Source organism: Penaeus monodon, unplaced genomic scaffold (genome assembly GCF_015228065.2).
Source record: "Penaeus monodon isolate SGIC_2016 unplaced genomic scaffold, NSTDA_Pmon_1 PmonScaffold_11320, whole genome shotgun sequence".
NCBI lineage: Eukaryota > Metazoa > Arthropoda > Malacostraca > Decapoda > Penaeidae > Penaeus > Penaeus monodon.
The window spans coordinates 1-11,612 of NW_023640071.1; the positions used below are offsets into that span (position 1 = coordinate 1).

The 11,612-nt window shown below is 34.0% G+C and overlaps 6 non-coding genes and 1 pseudogene across 6 annotated transcripts; 4 read left to right on the forward strand and 3 right to left on the reverse strand.

Annotated features, from left to right (window-relative positions):
* The first annotated feature begins 1,913 nt into the window (after positions 1-1,913).
* Positions 1,914-2,107, forward strand: LOC119568888. Its single transcript, XR_005228178.1, has one exon. It is a non-coding gene; the product is annotated as a small nucleolar RNA U3 (small nucleolar RNA).
* A 2,201-nt stretch (positions 2,108-4,308) lies between these two features.
* LOC119568883 lies at positions 4,309-4,512 on the forward strand. The gene has a single exon (XR_005228174.1). It is a non-coding gene; the product is annotated as a small nucleolar RNA U3 (small nucleolar RNA).
* Positions 4,513-5,428: 916 nt separating this feature from the next.
* LOC119568885 lies at positions 5,429-5,621 on the reverse strand. The gene has a single exon (XR_005228176.1). It is a non-coding gene; the product is annotated as a U2 spliceosomal RNA (small nuclear RNA).
* Positions 5,622-6,505: 884 nt separating this feature from the next.
* Positions 6,506-6,668, forward strand: LOC119568882. The gene has a single exon (XR_005228173.1). It is a non-coding gene; the product is annotated as a U1 spliceosomal RNA (small nuclear RNA).
* Positions 6,669-8,249: 1,581 nt separating this feature from the next.
* On the reverse strand, positions 8,250-8,365 carry LOC119568884. The gene has a single exon (XR_005228175.1). It is a non-coding gene; the product is annotated as a U5 spliceosomal RNA (small nuclear RNA).
* A 682-nt stretch (positions 8,366-9,047) lies between these two features.
* Positions 9,048-9,249, forward strand: LOC119568887. The gene has a single exon (XR_005228177.1). It is a non-coding gene; the product is annotated as a small nucleolar RNA U3 (small nucleolar RNA).
* Positions 9,250-10,958: 1,709 nt separating this feature from the next.
* LOC119568886 lies at positions 10,959-11,117 on the reverse strand (annotated as a pseudogene).
* Between the last annotated feature and the right edge of the window lie 495 nt (positions 11,118-11,612).

Sequence of the window (11,612 nt, forward strand, 5' to 3'; positions counted from 1 at the left end):
TTTTGTCAATCAAAAATACCCACTTATACTTCCCAAAGAAATAGGTAGTAAAAGGGAAATTTGACTTATAGGGGTGTGGGTACCATCAAGTTTCGGAAAATGAATATTACTTTACTTAACCCAAAAACCCACGGGCATGGCATAAGTAATGCCCATACCACCGTGATTTTTACTTTATTATTATTATTTTTTATTTTTATTATTTTATTTTTTATTTATTTTTTTCTATTTGTTTTTTTTTTACAAAAGATGGCTCATTGTTACAAGTCCCCAAATGAGCGTTCGAGGACTACCTTCTCGTGTGTTCCCCTTTTCCTTGTTTTCGAAAATTCATTTTAAAGTGCTCTTACAAAAAATCAAAACATAAATAATAACAATGTCTTAAAAAAACAAACACTTCAATTAAATACGTAAAAAAAACCTTTCCGAAAATTCAAGCAAAGGTGAAACATAAGGCAAAAAGTTACTAAAAACCCCTTTGTCGCTAAGCATTGCGGGCCTTATTGTGAAAAAAAAAATAAAAAGGGAAAGCTTTTTTGGGCATTTGATTAAGGTTTGTTTACTTTTTGCACTAATTCGTAGTTCAAAATTTGGCATTAACCCAAATTGACGTATTTTTTTCACTAAGGGATTTTATTTTTAACCCAAAAAAATTCAAAAGACAAAAAAAAAACAGGATTTTTTAATTATAAAAGATTTCCCATACACAGTAACCGTATATAGTGGGGGTGGGCCCAAATTTGTAGTACCCTTTTAGTTGTCTTTCGTTTCCCATTTTTTAACTTTTAGGATGAACGTTTTCTCGTGGTGGTTAGCTATCATTATCTTATTTATGATAAATAAAATTCACACCACATAAAATTTTTATATTGTGATTTTATCTCAGAATTTAATAAGAATGTAAAAAATATTATAGTAACCACTAACGTGTTATTGTATTACACACACCGAAACCCCAAAAACCAACGAAATTGCACCACACACAAAACCCCGTCGCGCGCACACACCCCAAAGCCACATTTAATGGTAAAAGCAATTTAAATGTTTTACCCGAGACTAAAAGGGTGAAATCCTATGTGTTTTGCAAAATAAGGGAATAAATATGCAGACATTCTCCTTACAAAAAGAATATTTTAGAGTTAATTTATATTATTGTGTATAAGTGAGTTTAAACCCAGAGTGGGCTATAAAAAAAAATTGAGTAAGACTCATTGAGTTTTTCCCCCCCCCCCGGGAAAAATCTTTAAAAAGGCGAAAGATTTTCGTTTTTGAAGGAAACCAATTTGGGAAATGTATGGAAAGCGTTTGCCCAAACAAAGGTAGACTGAGGTTTCGTAGGAAATAAGGGGCAAAAAAAATATCATAAAAAACACTTTTAAAGTCCGATAGCGAGCTTACCCTCGCCCGGAAAACATTGTTTTTTTATTTAAGGATTAGCCCATAAAAGTAATGTGTTATGATATTTACGTTAACCAATAATAAACGGGTTTTTTTGAACATAACAGAACTTACATTAAAATTTTGAAACAGCTTAAGGGGGGAATATTTTTCCCTTAATAAAACCGGGAAAAAACGGTTTTAAAGATCGAACGTTTTTTATTCCCGTATTAATTATTTGTGGACTAGAAATTGCCCCTAAAATTTCATTGGGTGCAGGGAAAACAATATGAATTTTTATTTAGTCCCTGTGCCACGTGATTTATATGTATTTTTTTTTTAACTTGATAATTATGCTTTAAATTTCCCCTCTTTTTTTGGAAAAACCATTTGATAAAATAGGAGATTATTAAATTTTTTTAAATGGGAAAACGTCCACAATTACTCATAACATATACCATGCAAAGGTGAAAAGCCGTTGTATTAAAAAAAAAGCTCAGAAAAATGTATTTGTGAAAAATGTAAATGTAAAAAGTATGATCTACTTTATGGGATCACTTCTATAGTCGATTGCCGGGTTTTCCGCCGGATTCTGGAATATTTTCAACCCGATGAGGACTTTTTAAGTGTAATCCTCTGAGGGGAAGAGCCCCAAAGGTTTTTGCTTGGAGATTTGTACCTTTTCTGACTCGGTTCCCGATGTTGGAGGAGGTCACACAGGCTGAGGGTTAACGCATCCACTGAATGTTCGAATTTGAGAACTCCTGACAAGGGGGAAAAAAAATAATCATTTTAAAAAAGGGTTTTAAGTTTTCTGCTTTTGGTTTCAAATCCAAAGATTACCTTTAAAGTGATTTGATATCTTGCTTTATTTTAACGAAAATATTTCATATTCCAAAATTTCAAGACAAAAAATCCTAAATTTTTTTTTTTTTTGGTATATTCATTTAAGCATAGGGTTAGATACAAATGTGTTTGGTACATTGTGCTTTATTATCTATTCTTTTCGTACCATGTTGTGTTGTATTACATTGAAATTTATTTAAAACCTCCTTTGTTTTTTAAACCCCTTTTACTTCATGTAATGTGTACTTGGTAGCAGCAGTAACGCGAAAGTTGGATGTCGGAAAAACGTGCTTAACAACAACACGAAACTCGGTTATGTTACCTGCGTCCTTGAATGCCAAATTAAAGTGTAAAAAAGTTAGTAGAACTTAAAGAAATTCGTCTTAAAACGGAATACTAAAAGACGTAAATCCAGGAAAGGAATATAAATCGTAAACTTTTCCAAAAGTTCAATGTTAACATATGTAACAATTATATCATTCAAACTTGGCAAATTTTTTTAGTGGGTGTTACTAGGGGTTTTGGTTTCTGGTAATCGCAAAAAAGTTTTTGAGTTTACGTAAAGGGGGGATTTCAATTCTATATAAAAATCCAATGCTTACTTATTTTTTCACTTTAATATTTTGTGGGGCTTAGATGTCTCATGGAATGGAAAGGCCTTCACACATTTCCCTTTAAGGTGTCAAAGTTATTGATTATGCAGTATCAAAGGGTTTTTTTAAATTTTATGTTAATTCCCCCCCCCGAAAGTACTGTAATCAACCCTTTGGGGATGCAAAACCCCGATCCACCCGGTAAATCTCCTTCTCAGAAACCGTTTATATCGCGTGTTTTTAAAAGGGGGGGGGGGGTGTTACGCCCCCAATATGTTTACATATTCCTAGATTGATTGCTTTCTTCACCGTCACCGAAACCCCAGGAACAAATGTTCCCTTTTGTGGAAACCCTTTTTAAAACATCTTTAGAAGGGATACTTCAAAAATTGAGAATGCATACACATTTTCAATTAGTTTTATCTTTCAAAGAGAATGGAACAAAGAAAGATAATTTTTCTTTTAAACTGTTGTAGATAATGGTTTTGGTGTTTTTGGGCAAGTGGTTAAGCCCCTTTTTTTTGCATTTCTTACAAAATGTTTTAATATGCTTCTATCTTCATGAATACACTGTAGTGAAGTCAAGGTGTCACGAGTAGAAAAATTTTTTTCATTTCAGCCCCTAATTTTTATATGATAGTAATATTATTGATAAATAACCTGTGTCAAAGGTTTTAAAATTAATTTTTTTTTATATCTTGAAATAAGTAATTTTCCGGGTGTACTAGCGAAACCCCGTTTTTACTGTTTAAATTTTTTACAGAAAAAACAGCACATAATGGAAAATAAATGTAAATTCCCCCAAAATTTATGCAAAACCCCTTTTTTGGGGGGAATTGGAAAAAGGTTTTTGGGGTACGGGAATTTCCCATGTTTTTTAATTTTTACTTAATATTTGGAATATTTTTCCCTGGAGGGGGTGGCCAAAACCCCCAGGGACTGGAAAAACCGGCTATCCGCGGCTAAGTTGGGGGCAAACCCCAGCCTTTCCCCATTTTTCAAAAACGATTACTAGATTTTACTTAAAAATGGATTAGCCACTTGAAAGCCAAAAGTTAAACCCTGGGCTCAAATTAAAAAATAAATTTTTCAGGTAGATTTTTAAATTTCCCTTAAAATATAACACTTAAAATTTAAAATCCCCTATAATTAAAGTTATTCTTATCATTAAAAAGTCCCCAAAATCGAGTTTTTTTTTTAAGAAAGCTGGAAAACCCTTTTGGGTTCAAAACAAAAGCAAACAGGGTGTACTTAAAATCTATCCCCCTAAAAATTTTATTGTAAAATTTTACTGAAGAAATAAAGCTTCCCTGGTAGAATGGGTTTGTTTTTTCCCCCCCCATTGGGGTTAAATTTGTTTTTTAAAAAGGCCAAACCCATGTCCCCTTTACCCTCATACTGTGCAACATATAACGCGGGGAAATCCAGTTTTGTAGAAAAAGAAATTTGTCAGTAAAAAATATTTTGTGGGGCGAAAATTCTATCTCGAAACCAGGGTCTACTTTTTAGGAAAACACGGGTATAGTGCGATTTCCGGGTTTTTTCGCCGAGATTCCGAATATGTTCCCCCCCGATGAGGGCTGTTAGTGTAAACCTCTTAGCGGGGAAGCGATCTCAAATGTTTTGTTGGGTTTTGATGACCGGTTTTGGGTCGGGTTTTCGATGTTGGTAAGGGGGATCACACAGGGTGAGTGGGTTTAATTCAATCCCCAATAGTCCCCAAAATTTTGAAAAAACTGACAGGGGGGGGAAAAAAAAAAAAAAAAAAAAAATGAAGCTTGCCGTTTTTGGAGGTTTTTACTTTAGAAAAAAATTTTGAAAAGAAAAAGTAAATAAAAATTTTTACTCTATATGGTTTTTTTAAAGTTTTAAAAATTAAAAAGTCATTATTAAAAAACCCAATTTGTTAAATTTTCAACATCAAAAATATTACATTCGATACCACCGCTTCTTTTCGCGATTTATATTATGTCGCCAGGGGCTTTATTAATAATTTTATTTACTCTGGGGAATTCCCATAAGATACCTGTAAGTCTGTACCCCCTCTATTACATCCTTAAATATTTGGGGAAACCCCTCCATTGTTGTATTGGTAGCAATGGTAAATAAGTGAGTAAAAAGATTGATTTCAACTTAGTGCTAATATTTACAGGGTTTTAAACCCAGACAGACTTTATTCCATAAATTTTATAGTGGGTCTCGTAGTCTACTGGGTTTTGTTTTTGGTGTTACCAGGAATTAAAGGGTTTGGTCATTGCCCTGGAATTATGTACATCCTATATAAAAAAAGGTACTGCATTACTTCATCTTTTACTTTATATGAACGCAGAAGTTTATTGAGGTATATGTGGAGTAACCCCTAGGAAGTCACCAGTTGTCAGAAATGTCCTGTTTTAGGAAATTGCGATGCAACTTCCCAACGTGTTTATATTTTGTTAAACTGCATTACCTGGCCGATCTCCAGCACGATGAAGCAAATCCGTAGTGTCACTATTTTCTGGAAAATGATCTTACCAGCTTTTAAAAAGGGGTTACTGTCAAACTAAGAAAATGGTCTGAAGTTTTATCTAACCTTTTTTTTAAAATAATATATGAGTTGATATCCTCCCCGGAGGGAGTGGACCAATCCCGGAGGTACTGCAATACCGGGCCGATCCGCGGCAAAGGTGGAGCAAGCCCCTAGCACTTCGCCATATTCCAAAAATCAGTTTAATATCGTAGATCCCACATGGGGATCGTATCAGATATTAAGCTGATAAGAACAGATACTACACTTTGATCTTAGCCAAAAGGCCGAGAAGCGATACCAAAATATAGGAGAAAGTATGCCCGAGAAAATGTTTCTGAGGACTTACTGGTCAAGACATTTTACTTGCAAAACGTCATAAGCGGCTGCTTGTTAGCATTTTCGATGCAAAAAGATAACATTTATGTCATTAAAAGAATCACGATAGTATCGAATCGTATGCTTTTTATGGTATGAGTAATACATTGTGTATAAATTGTGATATACTGAAACAATCAGCCGCCTTTATCAAAAGTATACGGTAATGGAGTTTATACGTTTTCTTTAAATGTAAATGTAACAGAACCCAGTCATAAAATATCCTCAAAATATGATTAAAGTTTGCATGTGATTATTGTAATGTAACTCCGTGTCAGGCTAATGTAGACTGACGCATACGCAGTCACATAGGTATGGCATGCATGCTAACAAACGAGGATTTAGGGGGTGCGTAGAGAAGATATGTTTGTTTTCTTAATTCAAAAATTTGTTGTGCAAAAATTGTTCTAAAGCGCAACAGCAATAAAAATCAAAATCGCAGGAGTATATAAATCTCGAAGATTATATATATATATTTTTCATCTTAAAATAAATTTTATACTGTAAGTTATGTTTTATTTTAATGTATTGCGTTAATTCCAAATTGAACTAATTTGAAATTAATTCCGCATAATTTTCGAACAAAATAATTTGTAATTAACCAGGAGCTGTGTATGGATTTAATCTTCAATAAGTTCAATTTGGATTTATCGCAGTACCTAAAAATAAGATATAATTTCGACGTAAATCTATACAGATTCCCCTCATTGAATGAAAATTGAACTTGCCACTTGCATAAAGTTGTGTTGAGCGCGTTAGGTTTTCAGTTTGAGCAAGCATGGGTCGGCGCGTGGTTTAGAAGAGCATACTTACCTGGCACAGGAGATACCGTGATCACGAAGGCGGTTCTCCCAGGGCGAGGCTCACCATTGCACTCCGGTGGCGCTGACCCCTGCGATTAACCCAAATGTGGTTAACTCGAGTGCGCAATTTTTGTTAGTGGGGGACTGCGTTCGCGCTATCCCCCTTATTGCACTTGGTTATGCGAAAGTAATTCCTCAGTAGACCCACCTGTACAACATTACTGAGGTGAAGATTCTTAAATGGTGTAGCATCTCTTCAATATTTTCAGTTTGATATATCCCAGTGATTTCATTTAAACTACCCCATAAGAAGGAAACTTGCCTGACGATACTTATTTATACTGGTAAATTATTATGCAACATTGTATAAATGTATTGATTTGTATTCTGAAATTATCTATAGAATATTCGAACCTTTGGAGTTGTACAAATCAGAAAATATCCCACTGTATACAATACCAGAGAAATAGGTAGTGAAAGGAATTTGACTTATATGGGTGTAGGTACCAGTCATATGTTTCGGGAAAATGTAATATTACATTTACTTAACCCAAAACCCACGGGCATGGCATGGAGATACATGCCATACCCACCGTGAGTTTACTTTATTATTATTATTGTTGTTGTTATTATTATTATTATTATTATTATTATTATTATTATTATTATTATTATTATTATTATTTTAATTTATATTATTATTATTATTTTTTATTTTTTTTCTTTATTTATCTATTTGTTTATTTTTACACATAGATGGCTACACTTGTTACAAGTCACCAATGAGCCAGTTGCGAGGACTACCTGTCTCGTGTGTTTACCCTTTTCCTTGATTTTCGAAAATATCTTATCTTATAGTGCTCTTACTAAAATCAATAACATAATAGTAATAACAATGTCTATATTAAAACTAACACTCTCGATATTCAATACAGTAAAGAAAACCCTTTTCACGCGAATTCAAGCAAAGGTGAAATCAGGTAAGGCAACAAGGTCTACTAATAGACTCCTTTGTCGCTAAGCACTTGCAGAGCCATCTATGTGTAGAGAAAAAAAATCGAAAAAGGGCACAGCATTTTTCCTGGCGATATTGAGTTAAATGTTGTTTGTTTACTTTTATGACACTAACTTCAGTAGTTGCAAAATTTGGCATATTAACCTAATTGTACGTATGTTTTTCTTCACTGAAGGGATTTTATTTAATCCAAAAAATTCTAAAGACAAAAATAACAGGATTGTTTAATTATAAATTACGATTTCCCATACACAGTAACCGCTATATAGTAGGGTGGGCATATGTGTAGTACCCTTTAGTTGTCATTCGTTTCCTATGCTTTTAACGTTATGGATGAACGATTTTCTCGTGGTGGATTATGCTATCATTATCATATATTTGATGATAAAATATAAATTCACACACACAATATATATATATTGTGAGAGTTATCTCAGAATAGATAAGAAATGTAAATATATATAGTAGGTAGACCACTAACGTGTTATTGTATGTACACACACACGCACACGCATACGCATACGCAATTGCACGCACACACACATACACGCCGTCGCGCGCACACACACACACGCACACATTTAAATGGTAAGCATTAATGTTTTAGCCGGGATGAAAGGGTGAAATCCTATGTAGTCTTAGCAAAAATAATGGAATAAATATGCAGACATTCTCCTTACAACAAGAATATTTTAGAGTTAATTATTATTTTATTGTGTATAAGGTGAGTTTGAACCACCGAAGTGGGCTATAGAAAAAATTGAGTAAGACTCATTGAGTTTTCCCCTCCACGGAAATCTTTAGAAAAGGCGAAAGATTTATGCGTTTTGAAGGGAAACCAGAGTTAGGAATGTATGGTAAGCGAATTGACCAACAAAGGTAGACTGAGGATTCGTAGAGAGAATAAGGGCAAGAAAGATATCATGAAATAAACACTATTATAATAAGTCCGATATGCGAAGCTTAGCCTCGCCCGGAAAACGATGTTATTTTATTTAATAAGGATTAGCACGCATAAAAGTAAATGTGTTATGATATTTACGTTAACCAAATATATAAAGCAGGTAGTTTGAACATAACAGAATTTAAACAATTGAAATTGAACATTGCTTATGAGGAGGAATATTTTTTCCCTTAAATCATCAACCATGGAATAACGGTTTTAAGATACATGAACGTTTTTATTCCCGTATTAGATTATCTTGTAGGACCTAGAAATGTGCAGCCTGAATTTCATTGGAGATGCAGTGGAATAGACAATATGAAGTTTAGTTTAGTCCTGTGCCACGTGATTTGATATGTATGTGTTGTTTTAAACTATGTATAGTATATGCATTAAGTTCCCCTCTATATTTTAGTGTAAACCATTTGATCAAATAGGTGTAGATTATGTAAATATTTTTAAATGGGCAAAGTACGTCCACATATTACATCATACATATATCAGCATGCAAAAGGGTGAAAAGCCGTTGTATTAGAAGAAAGAGCTCATAAAATGTAGTTTGTGAATGAATGTAGAATGTGAAAGTATGATCATACTTTATAGATCACTTCTATAGTGCGATTGCCGGTTTCTCGCCGAGATTCTCGGAATATGTTCAACCACGATGAGGACTTTTTAGTGTAATCCTCTGAGCGGGAAGCAGCTCTCAAGTGTTTTTGCTGAGAGATTTGATGACCGTTCTGACTCGGTTTACCGATGTTGAAGGAGGATCACACAGGCTGAGTGGTTGAACGTCAGTCCACATGAAGTGTTCAAGAACTTTTGAGAACTCCTGACAAGGAGGAAAAAATAATCATATTAATAAAGGTGAAAGTTTTCTGCTTTGTGGATTTCAAAATCCAAAAGAGTACCTTAAGTGATTTGAGTATCTGTGCTTATAGTTAACGTAATATTTCATGATTCCAAATGTCTAAGACAAATATCCATGAAATCATTTTTTTTTTTCGGTACTATTACATTTACAAGCATTACGGTTAGATACAAATGTGCTTTGTGTACTATTGATGCTATTATTATCAGTAATGTCTTTCGCTACCAATGTTAGTGTTGTATTACTATTGAAGTTATTATTACCTCCTTTAGTCTGTAACCCCTTATACTTCATGTAAATGTGTGACTTGGTAGCAGCAGTAACGCGAAAGTCTGGATGAATCGGAAAACGTGCTTAACAACGAACACGAATCTCGGTTATGTATACCATGCGTCCTTGAAGTAGACCATAATAATGTGTAAACAGATTAGTAGAACATTAAAGAAATTTCGTCTTAAACGGAATACTAATAGACTGTAAATCCAGGCAAAGGAATATAAAATCGTAAACTTGTCAAATGTTCAATGTTAAACATGATGTAACAATTATATCATATCAAGCTTGGCAATTGTGTTTAGTGAATCGTGTGATCTAGTGTTTTGGTTCTCTGAGTAATTCGCAAATAGTATGTTTGAGTTTACGTATGGAGGGTATTTCAACTTCTATATAAAATCCATACTGCATTACTTCATCTTATGCACTTGAATATTTTGTGGAGGCTTAGATGTCTCATGAGTGGGGAAAGGGCTTTCACACATTCCGAGTTTAAGGTGATACTAACGTTATTGATTATGCAGTATCAACGGTTTTTTATAAATTTCATGTTAATATCCTCCCAGAGACAGTACTGTAGATCAACCCTTGAGGTAGTGCAATACCTCCGATCCACCCGAGTAAATCTCCAGTTCTCAGAAATCCGTTTAATATCGCGTGTTTTTAAAAGGGGGGGGGGGGTGTTACGCCACAATATGTTTACATATTGCCTAGATTGAATGCATTACCCTTTACCGATCACCGACAACGAGGAAGCAAATGTGTCCACTTTTGTGGGAAACCTTTTTAATATCAGCTCTTTAGAGAGTAGCTACTATCAAACATTGAGAATGCTACACACTTTACAATTAGTTCATATCTTCATCAAGAGAATGGAACAATGAAAGATATATTTTCTTTGAAAGCTGTTGTAGATAATGGTTCTGGTGTTCTGTGGGGAGAGTGGTTCAAGCCCTTTTATTTGCATTTCTGTAAAAAATGTTACAATATGCTTCTATCTTCACTTGATATACACTGTAGATGAAGTCAAGGTGTCACAGAGTAGAAAAATATTTTTCATTTACAGACCCCTAATTTGATATGATAGTAATATTATTGATAATATACCTGTGTCAATGAGTTCATAAAATTAATTATTTTATATCTTGATTATAAGTAGATTAATCCGGATGTACTAGCGACCCAGTTTGACATTGTTAATTTTTACAGAATAACAGACACATAATGTTAATATAATGTAATTCCAAAAAGTTGATGCAAATCCCCTTTGGAGGGAATGGATCAGGTTTGGAGGTACTGTATTATCTTATGTTAATAATTTGACTTAATATATTGGAATGATATTTTCCCTGGAGGGAGTGGACCAATCCCGCAGGTACTGGAATACCGGGCTGATCCGCGGCTAAGTTGGAGCAAGCCCCTAGCATTTCCCCATTTTTCAAAAAATCGATATACTAGATATTTATCTTACATGGATTAGCACACTTGAAAGCAAATGTGTAATCATGGTGCTCAAATTAACCAAATATAATTGTCAGGTAGATTTAACTTAATTAGATATAACACTTGAAATTGAAACGTCACATATGAATAACGTTATTCATTATCATAAACAATCAACATCGAGATTTTATTTTAAGATGCATGAATCTTTGGATTCAAAAACAAAAGCATCAGGGTGTACTTAATATCTATACACCTAAAATTTCATTGTAAATTTCACTGAAGAAATATGCTTCCCTGGTAGATATGGTTTAGTTTAGTTCCACCTCCATGGCTTATTAGTTTTGAAATGGCCAAACTATGTCCACATATTACATCATACATGTAGCAACATATGAACGCGTGAAAATCCAGTGTAGTAGAACGAAGTCGTCAGTAAAAAGTAGTCTGTGGACGAACTTCTATCTCGAAACCATGATCATACTTTATAGGATCACTGCTATAGTGCGATTGCCGGGTTCTCGCGAATCTCGGAATATGTTTCAAACCCCGATTTTTATGAAT